The sequence below is a fragment of the Salvelinus alpinus genome, chromosome 29, assembly GCF_045679555.1.
Source record: "Salvelinus alpinus chromosome 29, SLU_Salpinus.1, whole genome shotgun sequence".
NCBI lineage: Eukaryota > Metazoa > Chordata > Actinopteri > Salmoniformes > Salmonidae > Salvelinus > Salvelinus alpinus.
This window is the reverse complement of record NC_092114.1, coordinates 32,288,633-32,316,411: the sequence shown is the minus strand read 5'-3', so window position 1 is coordinate 32,316,411 and position 27,779 is coordinate 32,288,633. Positions and strand designations below refer to the sequence as shown.

The window sequence follows — 27,779 nt, the reverse complement described above, 5'->3', positions numbered from 1 at the left end:
TGGCCCTGGTCCCAGAGTCCAGGTCTCCTGCCTCCAGGACATGACACAAAAGCGACACACACTCACCACACACATGTCTGGCCTAGAGATATAAATGTGAAATGTGCCTATGCATTCACTATTAGGCTAGCCTGTAAAGCAGTCATAAAGCGCTGCTCTAAGACAGTGTACTGACTGGGGAGGGAGTGGAAATAGCAACTACAGTCTGTATGATTACACAGAGTGAATCCATCATTAATATTCTCTCAAATCAATGCCTGTCCTCCTGGAAGAGATTACAGTTTATAAACATGTCACAAATCCAATACCTCGAATTTGTGAGCCGCGAGAATGTCATTGTGTATGTGTTTAGAGTCGTCAGGGTGTGTGTAGTTGCCAGTGTGTTTGTGTGCGTGTGTTTAGCGTCGTCAGGGTGTGTGTAGTTGCCAGTGTGTGTGTGTGCGTGTGTTTAGAGTCGTCAGGGTGTGTGTAGTTGCCAGTGTGTGTGTGTGCGTGTGTTTAGAGTCGTCAGGGTGTGTGTAGTTGCCAGTGTGTTTGTGTGCGTGTGTTTAGAGTCGTCAGGGTGTGTGTAGTTGCCAGTGTGTGTGTGTGTATAAAGCGGTCCGTTACATTTTCGGGCTGCAGCTCATTGGTCAGGCTGTCATCAGTGTGTGACTCATAAATGAACCATTGCGAGGGTAAACATACTCCCTGAGTGTGAACAGCGTTATTACAATGAACAAAAATATAAAACACAACATGAAAAATGTCAAAAGCTTTTACTGAGTTCCAGTTCATATAAGGAAATCAGTCAATTTAAATAAATTCATTAGGCCCTAATCTATGGATTTCACATGACTGGGAATACTGATATGCATCTGTTGGTCACAGATACCTTAAAAAAAAGTTAGGGGCGTGGATCAGAAAACCAGTCAGTATCTAGTGTGACCACCATTTGCCTCATGCATTGCAACACATCTCCTTCACATAGAGTTGATCAGGCTGTTGATTGTGACCTGTGGAATGTTGTCCCACTCTTCAATGGCTGTGAGAAACTGCTGGATATTGGTGGAAACTGGAACACGCTGTTGTACACGTCAATCCAGAGCAAGCCAAACATTCTCAATGGGTGACATGTCTGGTGAGTATGCAGGCCATGGAAGAACTGGGACATTTTCAGCTTCCAGAAATTGGGGACAGATCCTTGCGACATGGGGTTGTGCATTATCATGCTGAAACATGAGGTGATGGCGGCGGATGGATGGCACGACAATGAGCCTCAGGATCTCGTCAAGGTCTCTGTGCATTCAAATTGTCATCAATAATTGCAATTGTGTTCGTTGTCTATAGCTTACGCCTGCTCATACCATAACCACACCGACACCATGGGGCACTCTGTTCACAATGTTGACATCAGCAAAGCGCTCGCCCACACGGCGCCATACGCTGTCTGCCATCTGCCCAATACAGTTGAAACTGGGATTCATCCGTGAAGAGCACACTTTCCCAGCGGCCATCGAAGGTGGGCATTTGACACTGAAGTCGGTTACAACGCCGAACAGCAGTCAGGGCTGGCGTGGTTACATGTGGTCTGCAGTTGTGAGGCCCGCGGGACGTACTGCCAAAACAAAGTTGGAGTTGGCTTATGGTAGAGAAATTAACATAGAATTCTCTGGCAACAGCTCTGGTGGACATTCCTGTAGTCAGCATGCCAATTGCACGCTCCCTCAAAACTTGAGAATCTGTGGCATTGTGTTGTACCGACCGGGCACACAGAGGAACATTTAGGGGTTTTCTCTGCTCTGCTGATGAGTATTTCTCTCCACTCATACAGGAGTAATAAAGGCCTAGGGCACTAATTTGGGATGATATTTATTATTGTCATTTTGTTTTATCAAGGGTGCTGCAGCACCATCAGCACCCCTCCGTCCTGCATCTATGGTTATTATTGGTCTATTAACTCATTTACCACATGTCACCATGGAAGTCAAAACATCATGGTTACAATTTCACAGTATTATTCCAACCGTATAGTGTGGAAATGTATATAAAACACAGAAAAATCATGTTTTTGACTACACTGGGCCTTTAATTCTGCAACATTTCCTCTATGGCCCATGGTAGAATATGTAGAATTGCAAGGAAATTAACTTTAACACTTTTTTTTTGTTACCTTCAAGAGGGGGCCCACTAAAATGTTTTGCCATGGGGTGGAGGGCCCACCATCCAAATCCCCCAAAAGGCCCTCAGCTGTTTGTCAGTGCCCATGTGCCTCTGTTTAAACAACACCATGAATGCTGGTTCATACCTAGGACCTCGTGAGAGAAACACTAGCCATGCCAACTGGTGAGGGGTAAAACAAAGGTCATTGGGACTCTAATATGAGAATGAATAGTGTGTGTGTTTCAATTCAAATCAGGTAAGATTAAACCATGTTGATTTGTGATCCAATTTTTTATTATTATCCCAAAGAAACCCTGAAGGAGAAACTTAAAGTCAGTGATTGGTCCGTGATTGTCATCAGTCAAAGGGTTTTCAGGATCTAGAGCTGGACAAATATCCTATTAGTGGTCTGTAGAAAATAATTGGGCCATTTATTGTATAGTTACTCTGGCTGAAATCGCTGCTTTAAATGAGCAGAGAGAGAGAGAGAGAGAGAGAGAGAGAGAGCGAGAGAGAGCGAGAGAGAGCGAGAGAGAGAGAGAGAGAGCGAGAGAGAGCGAGAGAGAGCGAGAGAGAGAGAGAGAGAGAGAGAGAGAGGGTGAGAGAGAGAGAGAGAGAGAGAGAGAGAGAGAGAGAGAGAGAGAGAGAGAGAGAGAGAGAGAGAGAGAGAGACATGATTTGGAAAGGCACACACCTGTCTATATAAGGTCACACAGTTGACAGTGCATGTCAGAGCAAAAACCAAGCCATGAGGTTGAAGGAGGTGTCCGTAGTGCTCCGAGATAGGATTGTGTCGAGGCACAGATCTGGTGAAGCGTACCAAAAAATGTCTACAGCATTGAAAGTCGCCAAGAACACAGTGGCCTCCATCATTCTTAAATGGAAGAAGTTTGGAACCAAGACTCTTCCTAGGGCTGGCCTCCCGGCCAAACTGAGCAATAGGGGGAGAAGGGTCTTGGTCAGGGAGGTGACCAAGAACCCGATGGTCACTCTGACAGAGCTTCAAAGTGTAATTTAATATTATAACAATGACTGACAGGGCATGCATATCTGTCGCCACAATGAGAGACTGAGGAAGTCAAACAACCCTGTGATCTCACTGAACTGACACAGACAAGAGAGTAGAAGCAAAGGGTCCTGGTAATCTTGGGAAATTACTCAGTGCAAGGTATTTTGCGGGTGTGAGAAAATGTTGCTCTGCTATCTAGGTCCTCTAGCTATTTGAGGAAATAATGAGTGGAATATAACCAATTAGATCTAATTAGTTAGCCTGTACCAACATTAGCAACAATAGATCTGTGTACTGTAACTATAACCTAGTAAAGCAGCAGTTACTTTCTTTTTACAGTGTGGTATCAGTCCACAGGTCCCTGGTAATAGTGGTCGCTAGGAGGTAGCAGAGGAAGTACATTTAGGGATTAAATGGAGTGGAGCTGCCAAAACATTGCAGGAGGAGATATAGGGCACCATATTCATTTTAAGATGGATGCTTTTGGCAGGGACCACGTTCTCAGCTCAGTCACTCACTCGCTCTGCTGCCTGCCTGCCAGGGAATTTAGCTCTTAGTCATAATATTTTCCCAAATAGCACCCTATCCCCTATGCAGTGAACTACTTTTGACCAGGACTCTGGTCAAAAATAGTGCACTATAAGGGGATGGGGTGCGATTTGGGACGCAGGCATAGGGCACGGTCTAGTCTGCCCTGGTGCTACAGTACCGCCTGCCTGTGTTTCCAAGGTATTTCTGTGCAGGGAAGGGAAATGGATGGAATGGAAGTTGGCATGCAGACCTTGGAGAACTCCAGAAAATATTGGCAAAGTTTGTGGATGAAAGCTGGTCTCCACCGTGGTCTCTCCCATCCATACTAAACAACGACATGAGACTCATTAGAACTAACAGCACTCTCCTCTTCTTCCTCTACATCTGTCTGATCTGCATAATATTAAGCAGGATTGAGTCATCTTCCCTTAGAGTCTACAGCCTCCTCTGCTCTGCCCATTGTGTGCACAGAGAGACAGGTAGAGGGAGAGTGGTAGCAAAGAGGCGAGAGAGAGCGAGAGAAAGAGCAGCTTTATAAATAAACTAACTGGTGGGATAGCTGAAGCTAATTACAGACCAGGAGCGGTGTTCCATTGTGTGTGTGTGTGTGTGTGTGTTCAATTGTCTTCAAAAACCAGCTAGGCCAGGGAAATAATGGCAGACCAGCCACCGGCAGGAACAAAAGGCTGTGGCGTGTTAAAGGGAGGTGAAGAGTAGAAAACACACACTACCCTGAAGTGAGAACGCCACCAAGGAACTATCATAGTGTGTGTGTGTGTGTGTGTGTGTGTGTGTGAGTGTGTGAGTGTGTGTGTGTGTGTGTGTGTGTGTGTGTGTGTGTGTGTGTGTGTGTGTGTGTGTGTGTGTGTGTGTGTGTGTGTGTGTGAGTGAGTGAGTGAGTGAGTGAGTGAGTGAGTGAGTGAGTGAGTGAGTGAGTGAGTGAGTGAGTGAGTGAGTGAGTGAGTGAGTGCGTGTTCAGTCAGCTGGAGAAGTCAGCCATGTAAGGACTGGCTATAGAGAAGACAAACAAAGCCTTGTGTTGTAACAGACTTGGCTAATCACCACTGTGAATCTGCGGGTGGACAATATTTAAGGCTATGCCCTGGTCTTTCACGTTTCAATCTAGGCCGACTGCACAGCCATGTATGAAATAAATAGCATACACTTGAAGATGTAGGCTACTATGCCTGCGTCCCAAACAGCACCCTATTCCCTATAGGGTGCACTACTTTTGGTCAAAGGTACACTAGTGCACTGTATAGGGAATAGCGTGCTATTTGCAGAGTACAGTGCCTTCATACCCCTTGACTTATTCCACATTTTGTTGTGTTACAGCCTGAATTCAAAATGGATTAAACAGATTTTTTCCCACCCATCTACACACAATACTCCATACTGACAAAGTGAAAACAAAGTTATCTGTTTTTTTGTGCAAATTTATTGAAATTTTCTTACATAAGTATTCACACCCTTCAGTCAATACTTTGAAGAAGCACCATTGGCAGCGATTACAACTGTGAGTATTTGTGGGTAAGTCTCTAAGAACTTTCCACACCTGCCCATTATTATTTTCAAAATTCTTCAAGCTCTGTCAAATTGGTTGTTGATCCTTGCTAAACAACCATTTTCAGGTTTTGCCAAAGATATTCAAGTAGATCTAGGTCAAAACTCTAACTGGGAACATTCAGTCTTCTTAGTAAGCAACTCCAGTGTAGATTTCGCCCTGTGTTTTAGGCGACTGTCCTGCTAAAGGTGAATTGATCTCCCTGTGTCTGGGGAATGCACACTAGAAATTGACCTGTGCTTAGCTCCATTCTGTTTTTTTGTTATCCTGAAATACTCCCAAGTCCTTAACGATTACAAGCATACCCATAACATGATGCAGCCACCAGTATGCCTGAAAATATGGAGAGTGGTACTCAGTAATGTGTTCTATTCGATTTGCCCCAAACATAACACTTTTTATTCAGGACAAAGTGCTTTGCCACATTTTTTTGGACTATTACTTTAGTGACTTGTTGCAAACAAGATGCATGTTTTGGAATATTTTTATTCTTCCTTTTCACTCTGTCAATAAGGTTAGTATTGTGGAGTAACTACAATGTTGTTGATCCACCCTCAGTTTTCTCCTGTCACAGCCATTAAACTCCAACTGTTTTAAAGACACCATCGGCCTCATGGTGAAATCCCTGAGCGGTTTCCTTCCTCTTCAGCAACTAAGTTAAGAAGGACACCTGTATATTAGTAGTGACTGGGTGTATTGATACACCATCCAAAGCGTAATTTAACTTCACCATGATATTCAGTCTCAGATTTTTTTACCCATCTACACTTCTTTGGAAAACCTCCCTGGTCTTTGTGGTTGAAATTCATTTCTCGAATAAGGGACCTTACAGATAATTGTATGTGTGGGGTACAGAGATTGGGTAGTCATTAAAAAAGCATGTTAACCACTATTACTGCACACACAGTGAGTCCATGCAACTTATTATGTGACTTGTTAAGCACATTTTTACTCCTGAACTCATTTAGGCTTGCCATAACAAAGAGGTCGAATACTTATTGACTACTTAAGACATTTCAGGGTTTCATTTTTTATTAATGAATTAAACAATTTCACTTTGACATTATTGGGTATCGTGTGTAGACCAGTGACACAAAATCTCAATTTAATCAATTTTAAATTCAGGCTGTAACACAACAAAATGTGGAAAAAGTCAATGGGTGTGAATACTTTCTGAATATATACTGTATGTATACAGGCCAAGCCTAGGAAGGTTTGTGTTTAGTCGAAGAAAAAATGTAATTCTCTCGCTCTCCTCCCTCCTTCTCAATGACCTGGGTGACACTCTCTCTCTCCTCCATCTTCCATCTTCCCTCTCTCTCTCTCTCTCTCTCTCTGACGGCCCAGTGTGTGTCCCTCTCTCTCTCGCTCTCTATCCAAGGCCCAGTGTGTATATCTCTCTCTCTAAGGATATCTGACTGTGCCTGGTGACTGGCCCATCGATACGCAGTGCCGTTCATATCGGTTTGACTCCGTAAGACTGTGAATAAGTCTTTCTTTCCCATGTAGCTGCTGAGGATATCTGACTGCGGCTGTGGCTAAATGAGGCCTCCGCATCGATCCAGCCAGGTCCCACAAACCAATTACTCCAACCCCATGACGGGTGGCCTTGCTGTGGCAGAGGAAAAGGAGATGAGGGGGATAATACTGTCCCTCCCTCCCGTCCTGCACCAGACAGACAGGTTGTTTTTATCATTTCTTCCAATAAATTAGTGTAACATTCAGGGACGCATGTCAGCCTGTAGAGAGGAATCGATGGTCATTGGTGTGGGTCAGGCTTGCTCAGACCAACAGGTTCTGGTTGTCCAACGTGACTCATCCAGGACGTGGATCTCACAGTCCGATACCCACACACACTGCGTGTGTGAGCCTGCGCCTGCCTGAAAATGATGCTTCCCAAGCTGAAAATACTCTCCTTCTCTCTATTGAATGACAGCCAGCCCTGCATGGGAGAAGAAGCCCTGACAGTGCCTCTTTTCCCCAGCCAGGGCTCTCAATAAAATGCAGGGCTGGCACACATGAGAATGTAGAGTCTCCTGGTCTTCAAAGACCTGCTGTATGAGTCACCAGTGAATAAAGAATACAGTATGTCTCTTCTCAAACAACTGGAGTGACAGGGCTCTCCAGAAGCAGCAGTCAGTCAGATGACAGCAGTCAGCAGGTGACAGCAGCTCAACAGATTCCTGCAGGTTAACTGACAGCTCTTAGTGTTTCACACATACAGCCTGCTGACAGGACAGCACACAAATGACAGACAGGCAGGCAGCTGGCCCTCATGTGGCCCTGATAGACTGTCCTTCCTTTCCCCCTGAGAGCCTGTGTCATGTCCCAGCATCATCAAACTACCACAGCAGTCTTCACTGACCTGGACATCCTGATGATGACTCAGAATATGGAGCAAAATGCTTACGGAACGGAACACGGAAACTGAACACAGTAAGGGAACGTATTGCTCCCTCAGAGGTTCACTCGGGTGGATGCGCTGCTGTTATGATGTCACTGTCTGTTATATCACAGACAGGGGGGGTCAAAGGGTGTAGGGTGAACAGTGTTCCATCCACGCCTCTCAAAGTACTGTACTGCTGGAAGGCATACACTGGAACACAGAGTAACACCAGGGATGTAGTGGGTAAACCCAAGGAAATTCTGTTCACATAGTTTCATTTTCAATGAAACAATGAAGATCATCAAATCAACCTTACACAATATGTAGCACTTCATAAGTTTGTGAGATCATTACCAATATTAGAAAAGGTTGCTAAAAATTATGAGCTAAATACAGAAGTGATAACAAGAGTTTTAACAAGCACTTTTTGGTCATATCTATAAGTGCCAGACGGAAACAAATGAAGGTCGATTATTTGCCTATTCACTAATAATAGCTTTTATTTTTGGAGAACAAGAAAGTGGCTCACAGTAATTGTACAGCTGTAATCAGTTAGTGATTGTCTAAGAGAATTACACGGTAGTTTCATCAAACGTGTTATGCAATTACAAGATTACTTTATGGTCTTCACCTGGGTCTCACATTACTTTGACAGCACATTCAAATAACCAACTAAAACGTGCCAAACCTTAAAACCATGTACGGTCCACCAAAATTCTACACACACAAACAACGAAAAATAACATCCATTCAGCCAAGTAATACAAATGTGATAGTAGTGGGAAAAACACAGGTGATGGTGACACTTTGCATGACTGTGATAAAAATCTGGCCTGAGAGAGAGAGACAGAGAGAGTGTGAGAGAGCGAGAGAGAGAGGATAGAGAGAGAAAGAGGTGATAATGCAATGTCTGAAAGATTCTCTTTTGCTCCTGACTCTGTGTAGTGTTGCATTGTGTAGCCTAATATAGTTTTCCTCAACTGTCTGAATACCTAATCATGAGAAACCAGCAGGTAGCAAATAAGCTATTGGACTGATACTCTTCGCTTAGATGTTGCCATATATATTCAAATGAGGGAGCGGTACACACAGATGCATTTCATTCCTCAACTCGCATTAAACAGCTTACTTACAATAGAGTCCCGACATGATCACCTGTACATGTAGAGTTCACCAACAGTACTATAGCTAGCTAATGGTATGTTTCACCAACAGTAGTATAGCTAGCAGACAGTACATTTCACCAACAGTACTATAGCTAGCTAACGGTATGTTTCACCAACAGTACTATAGCTAGCTGACAGTACGTTTCACCAACAGTAGTATAGCTAGCTAACGGTATGTTTCACCAACAGTAGTCTAGCTAGCAGACTGTACGTTTCGCCAACATTAGTCTAGCTAGCAGACAGTATGTTTCACCAACAGTAGTCTAGCTAGCTGACTGTACGTTTCACCAACAGTAGTCTAGCTAGCTGCCTGTACGTTTCACCAACAGTAGTATAGCTAGCTGCCTGTACGTTTCACCAACAGTAGTATAGCTAGCTAACGGTACGTTTCACCAACAGTACTATAGCTAGCAGACAGTACGTTTCACCAACAGCACTATAGCTAGCTAACGGTATGTTTCACCAACAGTAGTCTAGCTAGCAGACAGTACGTTTCACCAACAGTAGTATAGCTAGCAGACGGTATGTTTCACCAACAGTAGTCTAGCTAGCTAACGGTACGTTTCACCAACAGTACTATAGCTAGCAGACAGTACATTTCACCAACAGTACTATAGCTAGCTAACGGTATGTTTCACCAACAGTAGTATAGCTAGCAGACAGTACATTTCACCAACAGTACTATAGCTAGCAGACAGTACGTTTCACCAACAGCAGTATAGCTAGCTAACGGTATGTTTCACCAACAGTAGTCTAGCTAGCAGACTGTACGTTTCACCAACATTAGTATAGCTAGCTAACGGTACGTTTCACCAACAGTAGTATAGCTAGCTGACTGTACGTACGTTTCACCAACAGTAGTATAGCTAGCAGACAGTACGTTTCACCAACAGTAGTCTAGCTAGCTGACGGTACGTTTCACCAACAGTAGTCTAGCTAGCTGACGGTACGTTTCACCAACAGTAGTATAGTTTGCTGACTGTACGTACGTTTCACCAACAGTAGTATAGCTAGCAGACTGTACATTTCACCAACAGTAGTATAGCTAGCAAACAGTACGTTTCACCAACAGTAGTCTAGCTAGCAGACAGTACGTTTCACCAACAGTAGTCTAGCTAGCAGACAGTACGTTTCACCAACAGTAGTCTAGCTAGCAGACAGTACGTTTCACCAACAGTAGTATAGCTAGCTAACGGTACGTTTCACCAACAGTAGTCTAGCTAGCTGCCTGTACGTTTCACCAACAGTAGTCTAGCTAGCTAACGGTACGTTTCACCAACAGTAGTATAGCTAGCAGACAGTACGTTTCACCAACAGTACTATAGCTAGCTAACGGTATGTTTCACCAACAGTAGTCTAGCTAGCAGACAGTACGTTTCACCAACAGTAGTATAGCTAGCAGACGTTATGTTTCACCAACAGTAGTCTAGCTAGCAAACAGTACGTTTCACCAACAGTACTATAGCTAGCAGACGGTACGTTTCACCAACAGCAGTATAGCTAGCTAACGGTATGTTTCACAAACAGTAGTCTAGCTAGCTGACTGTACGTACGTTTCACCAACAGTAGTATAGCTAGCAGACAGTACGTTTCACCAACATTAGTATAGCTAGCTAACGGTACGTTTCACCAACAGTAGTATAGCTAGCTGACTGTACGTACGTTTCACCAACAGTAGTATATCTAGGAGACAGTACGTTTCACCAACAGTAGTCTAGCTAGCTGACGGTACGTTTCACCAACAGTAGTCTAGCTAGCTGACGGTACGTTTCACCAACAGTAGTATAGTTTGCTGACTGTACGTACGTTCACCAACAGTAGTATAGCTAGCAGACTGTACATTTCACCAACAGTAGTATAGCTAGCAAACAGTACGTTTCACCAACAGTAGTCTAGCTAGCAGACAGTACGTTTCACCAACAGTAGTCTAGCTAGCTGACGGTACGTTTCACCAACAGTAGTCTAGCTAGCTGACGGTACGTTTCACCAACAGTAGTATAGTTTGCTGACTGTACGTACGTTTCACCAACAGTAGTATAGCTAGCAGACTGTACATTTCACCAACAGTAGTATAGCTAGCAAACAGTACGTTTCACCAACAGTAGTCTAGCTAGCAGACAGTACGTTTCACCAACAGTAGTATAGCTAGCTAACAGTACGTGTCACCAACAGTACTATAGCTAGCAGACAGTACGTTTCACCAACAGTACTATAGCTAGCTAACGGTATGTTTCACCAACAGTAGTCTAGCTAGCAGACAGTACGTTTCACCAACAGCAGTATAGCTAGCTAACGGTATATTTCACCAACAGTAGTCTAGCTAGCAAACAGTACTTTTCACCAACAGTAGTCTAGCTAGCTGACGGTACGTTTCACCAACAGTACTATAGCTAGCTGACGGTACGTTTCACCAACAGTACTATAGCTAGCTGACGGTACGTTTCACCAACAGTACTATAGCTAGCTAACGGTATGTTTCACCAACAGTAGTCTAGCTAGCAGACAGTACGTTTCACCAACAGCAGTATAGCTAGCTAACGGTATATTTCACCAACAGTAGTCTAGCTAGCAAACAGTACGTTTCACCAACAGTAGTCTAGCTAGCTGACGGTACGTTTCACCAACAGTACTATAGCTAGCTGACGGTACGTTTCACCAACAGTACTATAGCTAGCTGACGGTACGTTTCACCAACAGTAGTCTAGATAGCTAACGGTACGTTTCACCAACAGTACTATAGCTAGCTGACGGTACGTTTCACCAACAGTAGTATAGCTAGCTGACGGTATGTTTCACCAACATTAGTATAGCTAGCTGACGGTACGTTTCACCAACAGTACTATAGCTAGCAGACAGTACGTTTCACCAACAGTAGTCTAGCTAGCAGACAGTACGTTTCACCAACAGTAGTCTAGCTAGCAAACGGTACGTTTCACCAACAGTAGTCTAGCTAGCTGACGGTACATTTCACCAACAGTAGTATAGCTAGCTAACGGTACGTTTCACCAACAGTACTATAGCTAGCTGACGGTACGTTTCACCAACAGTAGTCTAGCTAGCAGACAGTACGTTTCACCAACAGTAGTCTAGCTAGCAAACAGTACGTTTCACCAACAGTAGTCTAGCTAGCTGACGGTACGTTTCACCAACAGTACTATAGCTAGCTGACGGTACGTTTCACCAACAGTACTATAGCTAGCTGATGGTATGTTTCACCAACAGTACTATAGCTAGCTGACGGTACGTTTCACCAACAGTAGTCTAGCTAGCTAACGGTACGTTTCACCAACAGTACTATAACTAGTTGACGGTACGTTTCACCAACAGTAGTATAGCTAGCTGACGGTATGTTTCACCAACAGTACTATAGCTAGCTGACGGTACGTTTCACCAACAGTAGTCTAGCTAGCTAACGGTACGTTTCACCAACAGTACTATAGCTAGCTGACGGTACGTTTCACCAACAGTAGTATAGCTAGCTGACGGTACGTTTCACCAACATTAGTATAGCTAGCTGACGGTACGTTTCACCAACAGTACTATAGCTAGCAGACAGTACGTTTCACCAACAGTAGTCTAGCTAGCAGACAGTACGTTTCACCAACAGTAGTCTAGCTAGCTGACGGTACATTTCACCAACAGTAGTATAGCTAGCTGACGGTACGTTTCACCAACAGTACTATAGCTAGCTGACGGTACGTTTCACCAACAGTACTATAGCTAGCTGACGGTACGTTTCACCAACAGTAGTCTAGCTAGCAGACAGTACGTTTCACCAACAGTAGTCTAGCTAGCAAACAGTACGTTTCACCAACAGTAGTCTAGCTAGCTGACGGTACGTTTCACCAACAGTACTATAGCTAGCTGATGGTACGTTTCACCAACAGTACTATAGCTAGTTGATGGTATGTTTCACCAACAGTACTATAGCTAGCTGACGGTACGTTTCACCAACAGTAGTCTAGCTAGCTAACGGTACGTTTCACCAACAGTAGTATAGCTAGCTGACGGTATGTTTCACCAACAGTACTATAGCTAGCTGACGGTACGTTTCACCAACAGTAGTCTAGCTAGCTGACTGTACGTTTCACCAACATTAGTCTAGCTAGCAGACAGTATGTTTCACCAACAGTAGTCTAGCTAGCTGACTGTACGTTTCACCAACAGTAGTCTAGCTAGCTGCCTGTACGTTTCACCAACAGTAGTCTAGCTAGCTGCCTGTACGTTTCACCAACAGTAGTATAGCTAGCTAACAGTACGTTTCACCAACAGTACTATAGCTAGCAGACAGTACGTTTCACCAACAGTACTATAGCTAGCTAACGGTATGTTTCACCAACAGTAGTCTAGCTAGCTGACTGTACGTTTCACCAACATTAGTCTAGCTAGCAGACAGTATGTTTCACCAACAGTAGTCTAGCTAGCTGACTGTACGTTTCACCAACAGTAGTCTAGCTAGCTGCCTGTACGTTTCACCAACAGTAGTATAGCTAGCTAACAGTACGTTTCACCAACAGTACTATAGCTAGCAGACAGTACGTTTCACCAACAGTACTATAGCTAGCTAACGGTATGTTTCACCAACAGTAGTCTAGCTAGCTGACAGTACGTTTCACCAACAGTAGTATAGCTAGCAGACGGTACGTTTCACCAACAGTAGTCTAGCTAGCTGACTGTACGTTTCACCAACATTAGTCTAGCTAGCAGACAGTATGTTTCACCAACAGTAGTCTAGCTAGCTGACTGTACGTTTCACCAACAGTAGTCTAGCTAGCTGCCTGTACGTTTCACCAACAGTACTATAGCTAGCTGACGGTACGTTTCACCAACAGTACTATAGCTAGCTGACAGTACGTTTCACCAACAGTACTATAGCTAGCTGACAGTACGTTTCACCAACAGTACTATAGCTAGCTGACAGTACGTTTCACCAACAGTACTATAGCTAGCTGCCTGTACGTTTCACCAACAGTACTATAGCTAGCTGACAGTACGTTTCACCAACAGTACTATAGCTAGCTGACAGTACGTTTCACCAACAGTACTATAGCTAGCTGCCTGTACGTTTCACCAACAGTACTATAGCTAGCTGACAGTACGTTTCACCAACAGTACTATAGCTAGCTGACAGTACGTTTCACCAACAGTACTATAGCTAGCAGACAGTACGTTTCACCAACAGTACTATAGCTAGCTGACAGTACGTTTCACCAACAGTACTATAGCTAGCTGACAGTACGTTTCACCAACAGTACTATAGCTAGCAGTACTATAGCGCCTGATTAAACCAGACTGAATACAAGGTTCAGTCTGGTTTAACCAGGATATGTGATAGATGGTGCAGGCAGGAGGAGAGCAGTATAAACAAAGCAGAAATCTGTAAAGTCTAGCTCTGACACATTATTGCGCCACACACACAGGAGACACAGACACACACAGGAGACACAGACACACACAGGAGACACAGACACACACAGGAGACACAGACACACACAGGAGACACAGACACACACAGGAGACACAGACACACACAGGAGACACAGACACACACAGCTGTGTTTCGTTTAGAAATGTCAGGTAATTTGTCTTTCAGGGATGAAAAGGCTGCCTCTGGGGAAACTCTTGTTTCCTTTACAGAAATCAATAAAATGAGTTTTTATTTGATGGAAAGTGGAGTAGTGGGGAAACAGGGCTGGGAAATGGCTTAACAATATGGTAAGTAAAAAATCCTCTGTGGCTAAGCTGGAGAACATAGAAAATAAAGAGATGTTTAGGTCATGAAAATACTTTAGCTGTTTCAAACACCACCGTAACACTAAATCACACGAAACGGGATTGAAACTATATAATATAAGACAAAATCTGTGTGGTAGATATTCTACATGCATCTGCATAATGTGGTGTTGTGTGCTGGCTATCTCTGCCGACCCGGCTGGTGCTGTAGGTGGAGGAGGAGAGGAAGACTTAAACCGCATTAAACCGCTTACTTACAATAGAGTCCCGACATGATCACCTGTACATGTAGAGTTCACCAACAGTACTATAGCTAGCTAACGGTATGTTTCACCAACAGTAGTCTAGCTAGCAGACAGTACGTTTCACCAACAGTAGTATAGCTAGCAGACAGTACGTTTCACCAACAGTACTATAGCTAGCTGACAGTACGTTTCACCAACAGTAGTATTGCTAGCTAACGGTATGTTTCACCAACAGTAGTCTAGCTAGCAGACTGTACGTTTCGCCAACATTAGTCTAGCTAGCAGACAGTATGTTTCACCAACAGTAGTCTAGCTAGCTGACTGTACGTTTCACCAACAGTAGTCTAGCTAGCTGCCTGTACGTTTCACCAACAGTAGTATAGCTAGCTGCCTGTACGTTTCACCAACAGTAGTATAGCTAGCTAACGGTACGTTTCACCAACAGTACTATAGCTAGCAGACAGTACGTTTCACCAACAGTACTATAGCTAGCTAACGGTATGTTTCACCAACAGTAGTCTAGCTAGCAGACAGTACGTTTCACCAACAGTAGTATAGCTAGCAGACGGTATGTTTCACCAACAGTAGTCTAGCTAGCTAACGGTACGTTTCACCAACAGTACTATAGCTAGCAGACAGTACGTTTCACCAACAGTACTATAGCTAGCTAACGGTATGTTTCACCAACAGTAGTCTAGCTAGCAAACAGTACGTTTCACCAACAGTACTATAGCTAGCAGACAGTACGTTTCACCAACAGCAGTATAGCTAGCTAACGGTATGTTTCACCAACAGTAGTCTAGCTAGCAGACTGTACGTTTCACCAACATTAGTATAGCTAGCTAACGGTACGTTTCACCAACAGTAGTATAGCTAGCTGACTGTACGTACGTTTCACCAACAGTAGTATAGCTAGCAGACAGTACGTTTCACCAACAGTAGTCTAGCTAGCTGACGGTACGTTTCACCAACAGTAGTCTAGCTAGCTGACGGTACGTTTCACCAACAGTAGTATAGTTTGCTGACTGTACGTACGTTTCACCAACAGTAGTATAGCTAGCAGACTGTACATTTCACCAACAGTAGTATAGCTAGCAAACAGTACGTTTCACCAACAGTAGTCTAGCTAGCAGACAGTACGTTTCACCAACAGTAGTCTAGCTAGCAGACAGTACGTTTCACCAACAGTAGTCTAGCTAGCAGACAGTACGTTTCACCAACAGTAGTATAGCTAGCTAACGGTACGTTTCACCAACAGTAGTCTAGCTAGCTGCCTGTACGTTTCACCAACAGTAGTCTAGCTAGCTAACGGTACGTTTCACCAACAGTAGTATAGCTAGCAGACAGTACGTTTCACCAACAGTACTATAGCTAGCTAACGGTATGTTTCACCAACAGTAGTCTAGCTAGCAGACAGTACGTTTCACCAACAGTAGTATAGCTAGCAGACGTTATGTTTCACCAACAGTAGTCTAGCTAGCAAACAGTACGTTTCACCAACAGTACTATAGCTAGCAGACGGTACGTTTCACCAACAGCAGTATAGCTAGCTAACGGTATGTTTCACAAACAGTAGTCTAGCTAGCTGACTGTACGTACGTTTCACCAACAGTAGTATAGCTAGCAGACAGTACGTTTCACCAACATTAGTATAGCTAGCTAACGGTACGTTTCACCAACAGTAGTATAGCTAGCTGACTGTACGTACGTTTCACCAACAGTAGTATATCTAGGAGACAGTACGTTTCACCAACAGTAGTCTAGCTAGCTGACGGTACGTTTCACCAACAGTAGTCTAGCTAGCTGACGGTACGTTTCACCAACAGTAGTATAGTTTGCTGACTGTACGTACGTTCACCAACAGTAGTATAGCTAGCAGACTGTACATTTCACCAACAGTAGTATAGCTAGCAAACAGTACGTTTCACCAACAGTAGTCTAGCTAGCAGACAGTACGTTTCACCAACAGTAGTCTAGCTAGCTGACGGTACGTTTCACCAACAGTAGTCTAGCTAGCTGACGGTACGTTTCACCAACAGTAGTATAGTTTGCTGACTGTACGTACGTTTCACCAACAGTAGTATAGCTAGCAGACTGTACATTTCACCAACAGTAGTATAGCTAGCAAACAGTACGTTTCACCAACAGTAGTCTAGCTAGCAGACAGTACGTTTCACCAACAGTAGTATAGCTAGCTAACGGTACGTTTCACCAACAGTAGTATAGCTAGCTGACTGTACGTACGTTTCACCAACAGTAGTATAGCTAGCAGACAGTACGTTTCACCAACAGTAGTCTAGCTAGCTGACGGTACGTTTCACCAACAGTAGTCTAGCTAGCTGACGGTACGTTTCACCAACAGTAGTATAGTTTGCTGACTGTACGTACGTTTCACCAACAGTAGTATAGCTAGCAGACTGTACATTTCACCAACAGTAGTCTAGCTAGCAGACAGTACGTTTCACCAACAGTAGTATAGCTAGCTAACGGTACGTTTCACCAACAGTAGTCTAGCTAGCTGCCTGTACGTTTCACCAACAGTAGTATAGCTAGCTAACAGTACGTGTCACCAACAGTACTATAGCTAGCAGACAGTACGTTTCACCAACAGTACTATAGCTAGCTAACGGTATGTTTCACCAACAGTAGTCTAGCTAGCAGACAGTACGTTTCACCAACAGCAGTATAGCTAGCTAACGGTATATTTCACCAACAGTAGTCTAGCTAGCAAACAGTACTTTTCACCAACAGTAGTCTAGCTAGCTGACGGTACGTTTCACCAACAGTACTATAGCTAGCTGACGGTACGTTTCACCAACAGTACTATAGCTAGCTGACGGTACGTTTCACCAACAGTACTATAGCTAGCTAACGGTATGTTTCACCAACAGTAGTCTAGCTAGCAGACAGTACGTTTCACCAACAGCAGTATAGCTAGCTAACGGTATATTTCACCAACAGTAGTCTAGCTAGCAAACAGTACGTTTCACCAACAGTAGTCTAGCTAGCTGACGGTACGTTTCACCAACAGTACTATAGCTAGCTGACGGTACGTTTCACCAACAGTACTATAGCTAGCTGACGGTACGTTTCACCAACAGTAGTCTAGATAGCTAACGGTACGTTTCACCAACAGTACTATAGCTAGCTGACGGTACGTTTCACCAACAGTAGTATAGCTAGCTGACGGTATGTTTCACCAACATTAGTATAGCTAGCTGACGGTACGTTTCAGCCAACAGTACTATAGCTAGCAGACAGTACGTTTCACCAACAGTAGTCTAGCTAGCAGACAGTACGTTTCACCAACAGTAGTCTAGCTAGCAAACGGTACGTTTCACCAACAGTAGTCTAGCTAGCTGACGGTACATTTCACCAACAGTAGTATAGCTAGCTAACGGTACGTTTCACCAACAGTACTATAGCTAGCTGACGGTACGTTTCACCAACAGTAGTCTAGCTAGCAGACAGTACGTTTCACCAACAGTAGTCTAGCTAGCAAACAGTACGTTTCACCAACAGTAGTCTAGCTAGCTGACGGTACGTTTCACCAACAGTACTATAGCTAGCTGACGGTACGTTTCACCAACAGTACTATAGCTAGCTGATGGTATGTTTCACCAACAGTACTATAGCTAGCTGACGGTACGTTTCACCAACAGTAGTCTAGCTAGCTAACGGTACGTTTCACCAACAGTACTATAACTAGTTGACGGTACGTTTCACCAACAGTAGTATAGCTAGCTGACGGTATGTTTCACCAACAGTACTATAGCTAGCTGACGGTACGTTTCACCAACAGTAGTCTAGCTAGCTAACGGTACGTTTCACCAACAGTACTATAGCTAGCTGACGGTACGTTTCACCAACAGTAGTATAGCTAGCTGACGGTACGTTTCACCAACATTAGTATAGCTAGCTGACGGTACGTTTCACCAACAGTACTATAGCTAGCAGACAGTACGTTTCACCAACAGTAGTCTAGCTAGCAGACAGTACGTTTCACCAACAGTAGTCTAGCTAGCTGACGGTACATTTCACCAACAGTAGTATAGCTAGCTGACGGTACGTTTCACCAACAGTACTATAGCTAGCTGACGGTACGTTTCACCAACAGTACTATAGCTAGCTGACGGTACGTTTCACCAACAGTAGTCTAGCTAGCAGACAGTACGTTTCACCAACAGTAGTCTAGCTAGCAAACAGTACGTTTCACCAACAGTAGTCTAGCTAGCTGACGGTACGTTTCACCAACAGTACTATAGCTAGCTGATGGTACGTTTCACCAACAGTACTATAGCTAGTTGATGGTATGTTTCACCAACAGTACTATAGCTAGCTGACGGTACGTTTCACCAACAGTACTATAGCTAGCTGACGGTACGTTTCACCAACAGTAGTCTAGCTAGCTAACGGTACGTTTCACCAACAGTACTATAGCTAGTTGACGGTACGTTTCACCAACAGTAGTATAGCTAGCTGACGGTATGTTTCACCAACAGTACTATAGCTAGCTGACGGTACGTTTCACCAACAGTAGTCTAGCTAGCTGACTGTACGTTTCACCAACATTAGTCTAGCTAGCAGACAGTATGTTTCACCAACAGTAGTCTAGCTAGCTGACTGTACGTTTCACCAACAGTAGTCTAGCTAGCTGCCTGTACGTTTCACCAACAGTAGTCTAGCTAGCTGCCTGTACGTTTCACCAACAGTAGTATAGCTAGCTAACAGTACGTTTCACCAACAGTACTATAGCTAGCAGACAGTACGTTTCACCAACAGTACTATAGCTAGCTAACGGTATGTTTCACCAACAGTAGTCTAGCTAGCTGACTGTACGTTTCACCAACATTAGTCTAGCTAGCAGACAGTATGTTTCACCAACAGTAGTCTAGCTAGCTGACTGTACGTTTCACCAACAGTAGTCTAGCTAGCTGCCTGTACGTTTCACCAACAGTAGTATAGCTAGCTAACAGTACGTTTCACCAACAGTACTATAGCTAGCAGACAGTACGTTTCACCAACAGTACTATAGCTAGCTAACGGTATGTTTCACCAACAGTAGTCTAGCTAGCTGACAGTACGTTTCACCAACAGTAGTATAGCTAGCAGACGGTACGTTTCACCAACAGTAGTCTAGCTAGCTGACTGTACGTTTCACCAACATTAGTCTAGCTAGCAGACAGTATGTTTCACCAACAGTAGTCTAGCTAGCTGACTGTACGTTTCACCAACAGTAGTCTAGCTAGCTGCCTGTACGTTTCACCAACAGTACTATAGCTAGCTGACGGTACGTTTCACCAACAGTACTATAGCTAGCTGACAGTACGTTTCACCAACAGTACTATAGCTAGCTGACAGTACGTTTCACCAACAGTACTATAGCTAGCTGACAGTACGTTTCACCAACAGTACTATAGCTAGCTGCCTGTACGTTTCACCAACAGTACTATAGCTAGCTGACAGTACGTTTCACCAACAGTACTATAGCTAGCTGACAGTACGTTTCACCAACAGTACTATAGCTAGCTGCCTGTACGTTTCACCAACAGTACTATAGCTAGCTGACAGTACGTTTCACCAACAGTACTATAGCTAGCTGACAGTACGTTTCACCAACAGTACTATAGCTAGCAGACAGTACGTTTCACCAACAGTACTATAGCTAGCTGACAGTACGTTTCACCAACAGTACTATAGCTAGCTGACAGTACGTTTCACCAACAGTACTATAGCTAGCAGTACTATAGCGCCTGATTAAACCAGACTGAATACAAGGTTCAGTCTGGTTTAACCAGGATATGTGATAGATGGTGCAGGCAGGAGGAGAGCAGTATAAACAAAGCAGAAATCTGTAAAGTCTAGCTCTGACACATTATTGCGCCACACACACAGGAGACACAGACACACACAGGAGACACAGACACACACAGGAGACACAGACACACACAGGAGACACAGACACACACAGGAGACACAGACACACACAGGAGACACAGACACACACAGGAGACACAGACACACACAGCTGTGTTTCGTTTAGAAATGTCAGGTAATTTGTCTTTCAGGGATGAAAAGGCTGCCTCTGGGGAAACTCTTGTTTCCTTTACAGAAATCAATAAAATGAGTTTTTATTTGATGGAAAGTGGAGTAGTGGGGAAACAGGGCTGGGAAATGGCTTAACAATATGGTAAGTAAAAAATCCTCTGTGGCTAAGCTGGAGAACATAGAAAATAAAGAGATGTTTAGGTCATGAAAATACTTTAGCTGTTTCAAACACCACCGTAACACTAAATCACACGAAACGGGATTGAAACTATATAATATAAGACAAAATCTGTGTGGTAGATATTCTACATGCATCTGCATAATGTGGTGTTGTGTGCTGGCTATCTCTGCCGACCCGGCTGGTGCTGTAGGTGGAGGAGGAGAGGAAGACTTATGATTTATGCCCACTCATCATCCAAAGTGACATGCTGACAGTCTGGATTGTTCTCCGGCCGTGATAAATGTCCTATAAACAGGCACGCTAAGGCCATTCAATGTGCTAACTCTAGACCAATACATCCATATATCCCATCCTCACAGAGGACAGCTCTCAATGTGCTAACATTCTATCCACTGGAAGTTCCCAACTTCGCAGGGCACAGGGGCTGGAACGATCCAGGAACGGCCACGGCAGTCTGGTCTCTGATCACAACATTAGCCCAGCAGAGCGATAGCTAGGATCACGTTCTGATCCTCTTCAGCCCAAAGCCAAACAAATCATCCTCTCCATGTTTGTGTTGTTCCCCTAATGCTGAGGTTCAAACACAACAGAAGCCAGTTTCAGAATGACAAAGCTCTGGTAAATACTAAATTGCTGTGTATATGCTGGGATCCTCCTAATAAGCACATGTTGGGGATGAGGAGGATTATTCACATGAACAACAGTGGAGCGGCTAGCTATTGTTACAATGGGACAGTTGTCAGGTTGATATTGACTGTCCACAGAGAAGAGAAGAAGAAGGAGGATGGTGTAGCTACTGTGTAACTAATGTGGCAAAGATATACCTGTGGAACGTGATGGACATGGAATCTCTGCTTGATGATAAGGAGGGTTGATAGACAGAGTCTGGGTGACAGGGCTGAAAAACAGGCAGATAAATGGGGCAGCTCCAGACAGCATCGCCCCTGATTTTCACCTCCTTCTCTTTGGCCACTCGCAACTCTTCAGGCCCTGTTTAGTATGGGGGACCTGTTCATCACAGCAGCCCCTTCCCCTCAGCCGCTTCAATCACCCACTCACTGTCAGGGCTAGACTGCAGAGAACCATGAGACCAAGATTATTCAAAGTAAGTCCATCTCTCCTGTGTTGTCATCAGTAGAGTGATAGGACCATTGGGAGCTGAGGGACTGGAAGCCATGTGAAAGCCTGGATCAGGATGGCATCAGGCCACACAGCTACCATGATCCTCCCAGGGGAGCCATCCTCTTCCTCCCAGGGGAGCCATCCTCTTCCTCCCTGAATACACTATCTCCATCCCAGCCTTACCTCTGGGTGCATAAGGCTGACTAGACTATGTGTATGTACTGTATCTGCACCATTCTCTCTACCCATCCCCAACAGAGGAGAAGACTGTCCAATCTCATGGTCAGGGAGGGTGTACCGTGCCCAGTCCCATCCAGCACCACCATGGTGCTCTTCCTCCTGGCTTTTGGGCTCCTGACCAGAGCCTTAAAGGCACATTACCCGCCTAAGATGTCCCCAGTGTGTACTGATCACCCAGCCGCCTGTAACCACTCCAAACGACCATCTGTCTGAGCAGACACACGCACACGCACACACACAGAGCCAGTTCAAAAAGAGCTGTCTTATTAAATTATCTCCTGCCTTTTACAGCTGCCCCACCTTACTCCCTCCCTTCATCTCTCTCTCTCTCTCCCTGTTGACCTCTTTATCAACCCAAACATTTGTCTTGCCATTCATGGATGAATTTGAATTCCGTTAAGACAGGTTCCCGGTAGCAGCCTGGAAGGGCAAAGTCCTCTCCCTCTCCTTGTGTTTCTCTCTCGCCATATCTAGGTCTCTCCTCTCTCCCACTGCTTAGCTACTGCAGATCCATGTCTCAATACATGGGAGATACTGTATACAGGGCTCTGGTCAAAGGTAGTGCACTAAAAAGGGAATAGGGTGCCAGGTGGGACGTAGGGTCAGTCAGAGCCCCTGAGAGCCAGTTGCCTGTGCAGGGTCATGCAGATGTCTGTTTATTTAACTCCAGTCTATTAAGCTGACGTGGAGACACCCAAGAGAAGGTGTGCCACTTTGGCTTTAATTCAATTGTCAGCAGAGGAGCAGTAATCAATGAGGCTATTTCCATAACGCTACTCCAGGCCGGCTGCAGAACACGTAAACCCTGCTACTGCTGCTGCTGCCACCTGGTTCCCTGGGCCTTGTTCAGAAAGATTTCAAAGCTATGAACATAGCACTATAACAGGCTGCAGAACACACAAACCCTGCTACTGCTGCTGCTTCTGCCACCCGCCCTGTATGGGCCCTGTTCAGTCGGGAGGAAACGTTTTGAAACAGACTGAAACAGGGAGGTACGGAGACAGATAGTAGAGCATACAGAAGGTGGCAGAGACCAGGGCTCAAACTCCCGTAACCAGGGGGCCATATGTGGTCAAGAATCGAGAAAGCCAGGCTCTCTAAAGGTGCATCCATTTCTCTCTACGCTCCCCATGGAAGGTGACTGGTACTACAGGGAACACACAGCCCACTGACTGAACCCTAAAGCAACATGGTCTCTGACAGCTAGCCGTAAACAGAGTGACAAACAGCCAAACATATTTGGAGATGTACATCCCATGGCGATGTTGCAGATTAAAACAATAGTTTATGGTTAAATGCAGTTAATAGTTCCTTCTCACCCCTTCAATTCACCAGGGTATTATATTGCTCTCATTTAATGATATCTGTCCATCTCTTTCGAACCATTCATCTCTATCCCTCCATCCCTCTTTCTGTGACTCATGTTTTGGAGGAGAAGACCCCTCCAGGTTTTCTGGAGTGTCAGGATCGTTTGTCACAGATAATCAGGCCGACCAGCCAGTAACCTTTTGAAAAACAATAGGGGAAGATACACCAAGGTACCTCAGATGACATTTACGCAGGGTGGGTGGGTGTGGAACGCTATCAAATAAAGTACCTAGCTTTTCTGCTGCCGCAGACAGGTGTGTGTCCAATGTTGACATCATCGCTGAACTTGTAGGCATATTTATTATCCAGAGCAGCTGCCAAACAGACAGAAATCGATTGAGACACGTGTCCACACGATTCTTGATGAAAAATGGCCGCGAATCAACAAATCGCTGTGAGGGGAGTCAGCCATTACACCTGCTCAGTCAGCCAATAGTATTGATGCTTTCTGCCCATGGAGAGACCCAATAGCAGGCTATGTAGAGAGCAGGGCGGGTGGGCCGCATGACACCAGAAAAGATGAGCATCAAAAACTGTATAAAATAATAATACAAATATTGAGCTAATTTGTATGCTCAAATTGTATTGTATATTAATACAATTGCTCAGAGAAAGAGATTTTGTTTAAAGCGGCAATCAGCAGCTGAAACAACAAAGTCTACTCCCTGCCAGCTGAGGGATGATCCTGGAGAAATGTAACCACTCTCAAATTCATAGACAGAGCTATGGATGCAAGGACTAACCATCCATGATACCTCTTTTATAGTTTTAACCATGTTTTGAGGCTGTTTAGAAAATTTACTTCATTTAAATTATTTGCAAACATTGGAGAAAAACAAACTGATATTTTTGGTTCTGATGGGGTACAACAGTTGAACCAAGCTCATGAAGCATTTATAAGTTATTTTCTTCATGAATCAAAATGGGTATATATCTAATTCATATGTCTAAAAATGAATGGAGCAACTGCAGATTGCCATTTTAATAAGTAATAAAAAATACATTTGATAAAAGACAGGGGTCACAATTATTGGCTCCCCTGTTTGTAATACCCTCACCTTCCGAGGATAACGACACAGCCTTTTTCTGTTTCGTGAGATTGGAGAACACAAAAGGTTTTTGGCTAAAACGATCTGAAAAGATTCTGTATTGAGGAATTGTCTAAGACCCCTCACAATGTATTCTCCAACCTCATAAAACATTTAGAACAAGGCTCAGTGTTGTTGTCCTCACAAGGGGAGGGTGCTGGAGTATTACAAACAGAGGAGCCAATAACCTTATCTTTTTAGATTTTTTTAAATTACTTATTACACACTCTGTTTATCTGAACAATTGTATTAGTATAAAATAATCTAATTTGTTTCATAACTTTTTTGCATACAATATAGCTCACTATTTGCATTATTTATTATATAATATGTTTTGCTGTCAATCTTTATCATGGGTGCAAATAATTATGTTAATTAATTATTATTATATACACTGTGTATACCAAACATTAGGAACACCTTCCTAATTTTAAGTTGTCCCCCCCACCCCCACCCCACAGATTTGTTAAGTTGGCGGACCAGTCTTGATACACACGGGAAACTGTTGAACGTGAAAAACCCAGCAGCGTTGCAGCCCTTGACACAAACTGGTGTGCCTGGCACCTACTACCATACCCCGTTCAAAGGCGCTGAAATGTGTGTCTTGTGGATTTAACAAGTGACATAAATAAGGGATCATAGCTTTCACCTGGATTCCCCTGGTCAGTCTATCTCATGGAAAGAGTAGGTCCGAATGTTTTGTACACTCAGTGTAGATAAAGAACTACATGGCACATGAACTAAACGAGTAATTGGTTTGTAGAGAAAATGTTGAAGCACGAAACAGTGAAAAAATATAAATGCTTACAAAATAAAGAGAAACACTATTGAAAAAGAAAAAGGGTCACTCATAGAATTTACCAAATGATTTTGTTGAGGCTCGCTAGACCAGAATGAATCATGATTAACATGTTAACGTAGAAGTAATGCAGTGCAGCCTGTTTACATGGCTACTTAGTCCCCCTCCACACCGCACACTGAAACAGCACTAATAAAGGGAGGTACCAGCCATTTAAATACACCTTACATTACTACTCTGTAATTGGCTGGTGAATAGAATATCCTCTTCCCCGCCAAGGCATTAGAGAAAGTGACTGATATAGATCATCGTGTGTGTGTGTGTGTGTGTGTGTGTGTGTGTGTGTGTGTGTGTGTGTGTGTGTGTGTGTGTGTGTGTACTCTGTTCTGTAGTAGCTAGGTTGATGTTGCTCTGCTGCTGCCTAAAGGGGGTAATCATTTCCTAATGGTACCATGCTCTATGGCTGACTCCCTCACTCCCCATTCAATAATAAGGCCCTAAGCAAACAGGAAGGCATAAAGACCCTTTCTGTTTCTGCCACTTTCCCCGTTTTTCCATTGTTGGAAAAGTCCACAATTAAATATTCATGGGTTGCTACAATATGGTAATGTGAAGAAGTCACTGTAGATCCTCTAAAGCTCTGTCAGGTTGGATGGGGAGCGTCGCTGCACAGCTATTTTCAGGTCTCTCCAGAGATGTTCGATCGGGTTCAAGTTCAGGCTCTGGCTGGACCACTCAAGGACATTCAGAGACATGTCCCGAAGCCATTCCTGCATTGTCTTGGCTGTGTGCTTAGGGTCGTTGTCCTGTTGGAAGGTGAACCTTCACCACAGTCTGAGGTCCTGAGCGCTCAGGACCAGGTTTTCATCAAGGATCTCTCTGTACTTTGCTCCATTCATCTTTCCCTCGATCCTGACTAGTCTCCCAGTCCATGCCACAGAAAAACATCCCCACAGCATGATGCTGCCACCACCGTGCTGCATCATAGGGATGGTGCCAGGTTTCTTCCAGATGTGACGCTTGGCATTTAGGCCAAAGAGTTCAATCTTGGTTTCATCAGACTAGAGAATCTTGTTTCTCATACTCTGAGAGTCCTTTAGGTGACTTTTGGCAAACTCCAAGCGGGCTGTCATTTGCCTTTTACTGAGAAGTGGGTTCCGTCTGGCCATTCTACCATCAAGGCCTGATTGGTGGAGTGCTGCAGAGATGGTTGTCCTTCTGGAAGGTTCTCCCATCTCCACAGAGGAAATCTAGAGCTCTGTCAGAGTGACCATCAGGTTCTTGGTTACCTCCCTGGCCAAGGCCCTTCTCCCCCGATTGCTCAGTTTGGCCCGGCGGCCAGCTTTAGGAAGAGTCTTGGTGGTTCCAAACTTCTTCCATTTAAGAATGATGGAGGCCACTGTATTCTTCGGGGTGTTAACCCTGGTGTCCTGACTAAATTCCCAATCTGGCCACCTAATCACCCCCAGCTTCCAATTGGCTCATTCACCCCTTCTCCCCTGTAACTATTCCACAGGTCATTACAGTAACTTAACTGGTAAAATAAGGGTTAAATATTTTTTTAAATCTAATGATACAAGAATGAACAAATTGTGCGGATGAGTTATTGATTTTGTTGACACATAGCTGCTCATCAATGATATCTTGGGGCAAAGTGACTTCTGTCATTATCTATCATTAGGAACACTGTCGAGACATCAGGACAAATAGTCTCTCACTAACCCAATTAGACCACACCTAAACTAAGCAACAATGGAAAGCAAACAAGATATTCCTGATTCAAAGGAATTAGAGTATATAACCGTGACTTTCTTATCTCTTCTAATATGGCCACAACCTGGTAAGACAATTCTATACACCACACTCAAAACACATAAAAGAGAAAACATTATGTACCAAATGCTTCACGGCTAAACGGATTGCAGTATGAAAATACAGTATACCTAACCCTAGGCTAAAAGTTAGCCAATCATGTGTCTACTGTAAGAGGCTAACTTTAGCTGTAACAATATTAAATGAATCCACCCACTCTGTGTTGGGATTATTTGATCCTGAGGGAGAATGCTTTAGAGAAGGTCCATCATTGAGACCATGATAGCTACTCTGATAACACCATTCTAACAGGCTGGGACAAATGAACTGCATTCTTATCGTAGA

At 44.0% G+C, this 27,779-nt stretch overlaps 1 protein-coding gene across 5 annotated transcripts in view; it reads right to left on the bottom strand.

Moving 5' to 3' along the window:
* The window catches only part of LOC139558492 (trafficking protein particle complex subunit 9-like), a 296,688-nt gene that overhangs the window by 49,420 nt on the left and 219,489 nt on the right, over positions 1-27,779 (bottom strand). The gene's annotated exons all lie outside the window — the stretch shown is intronic.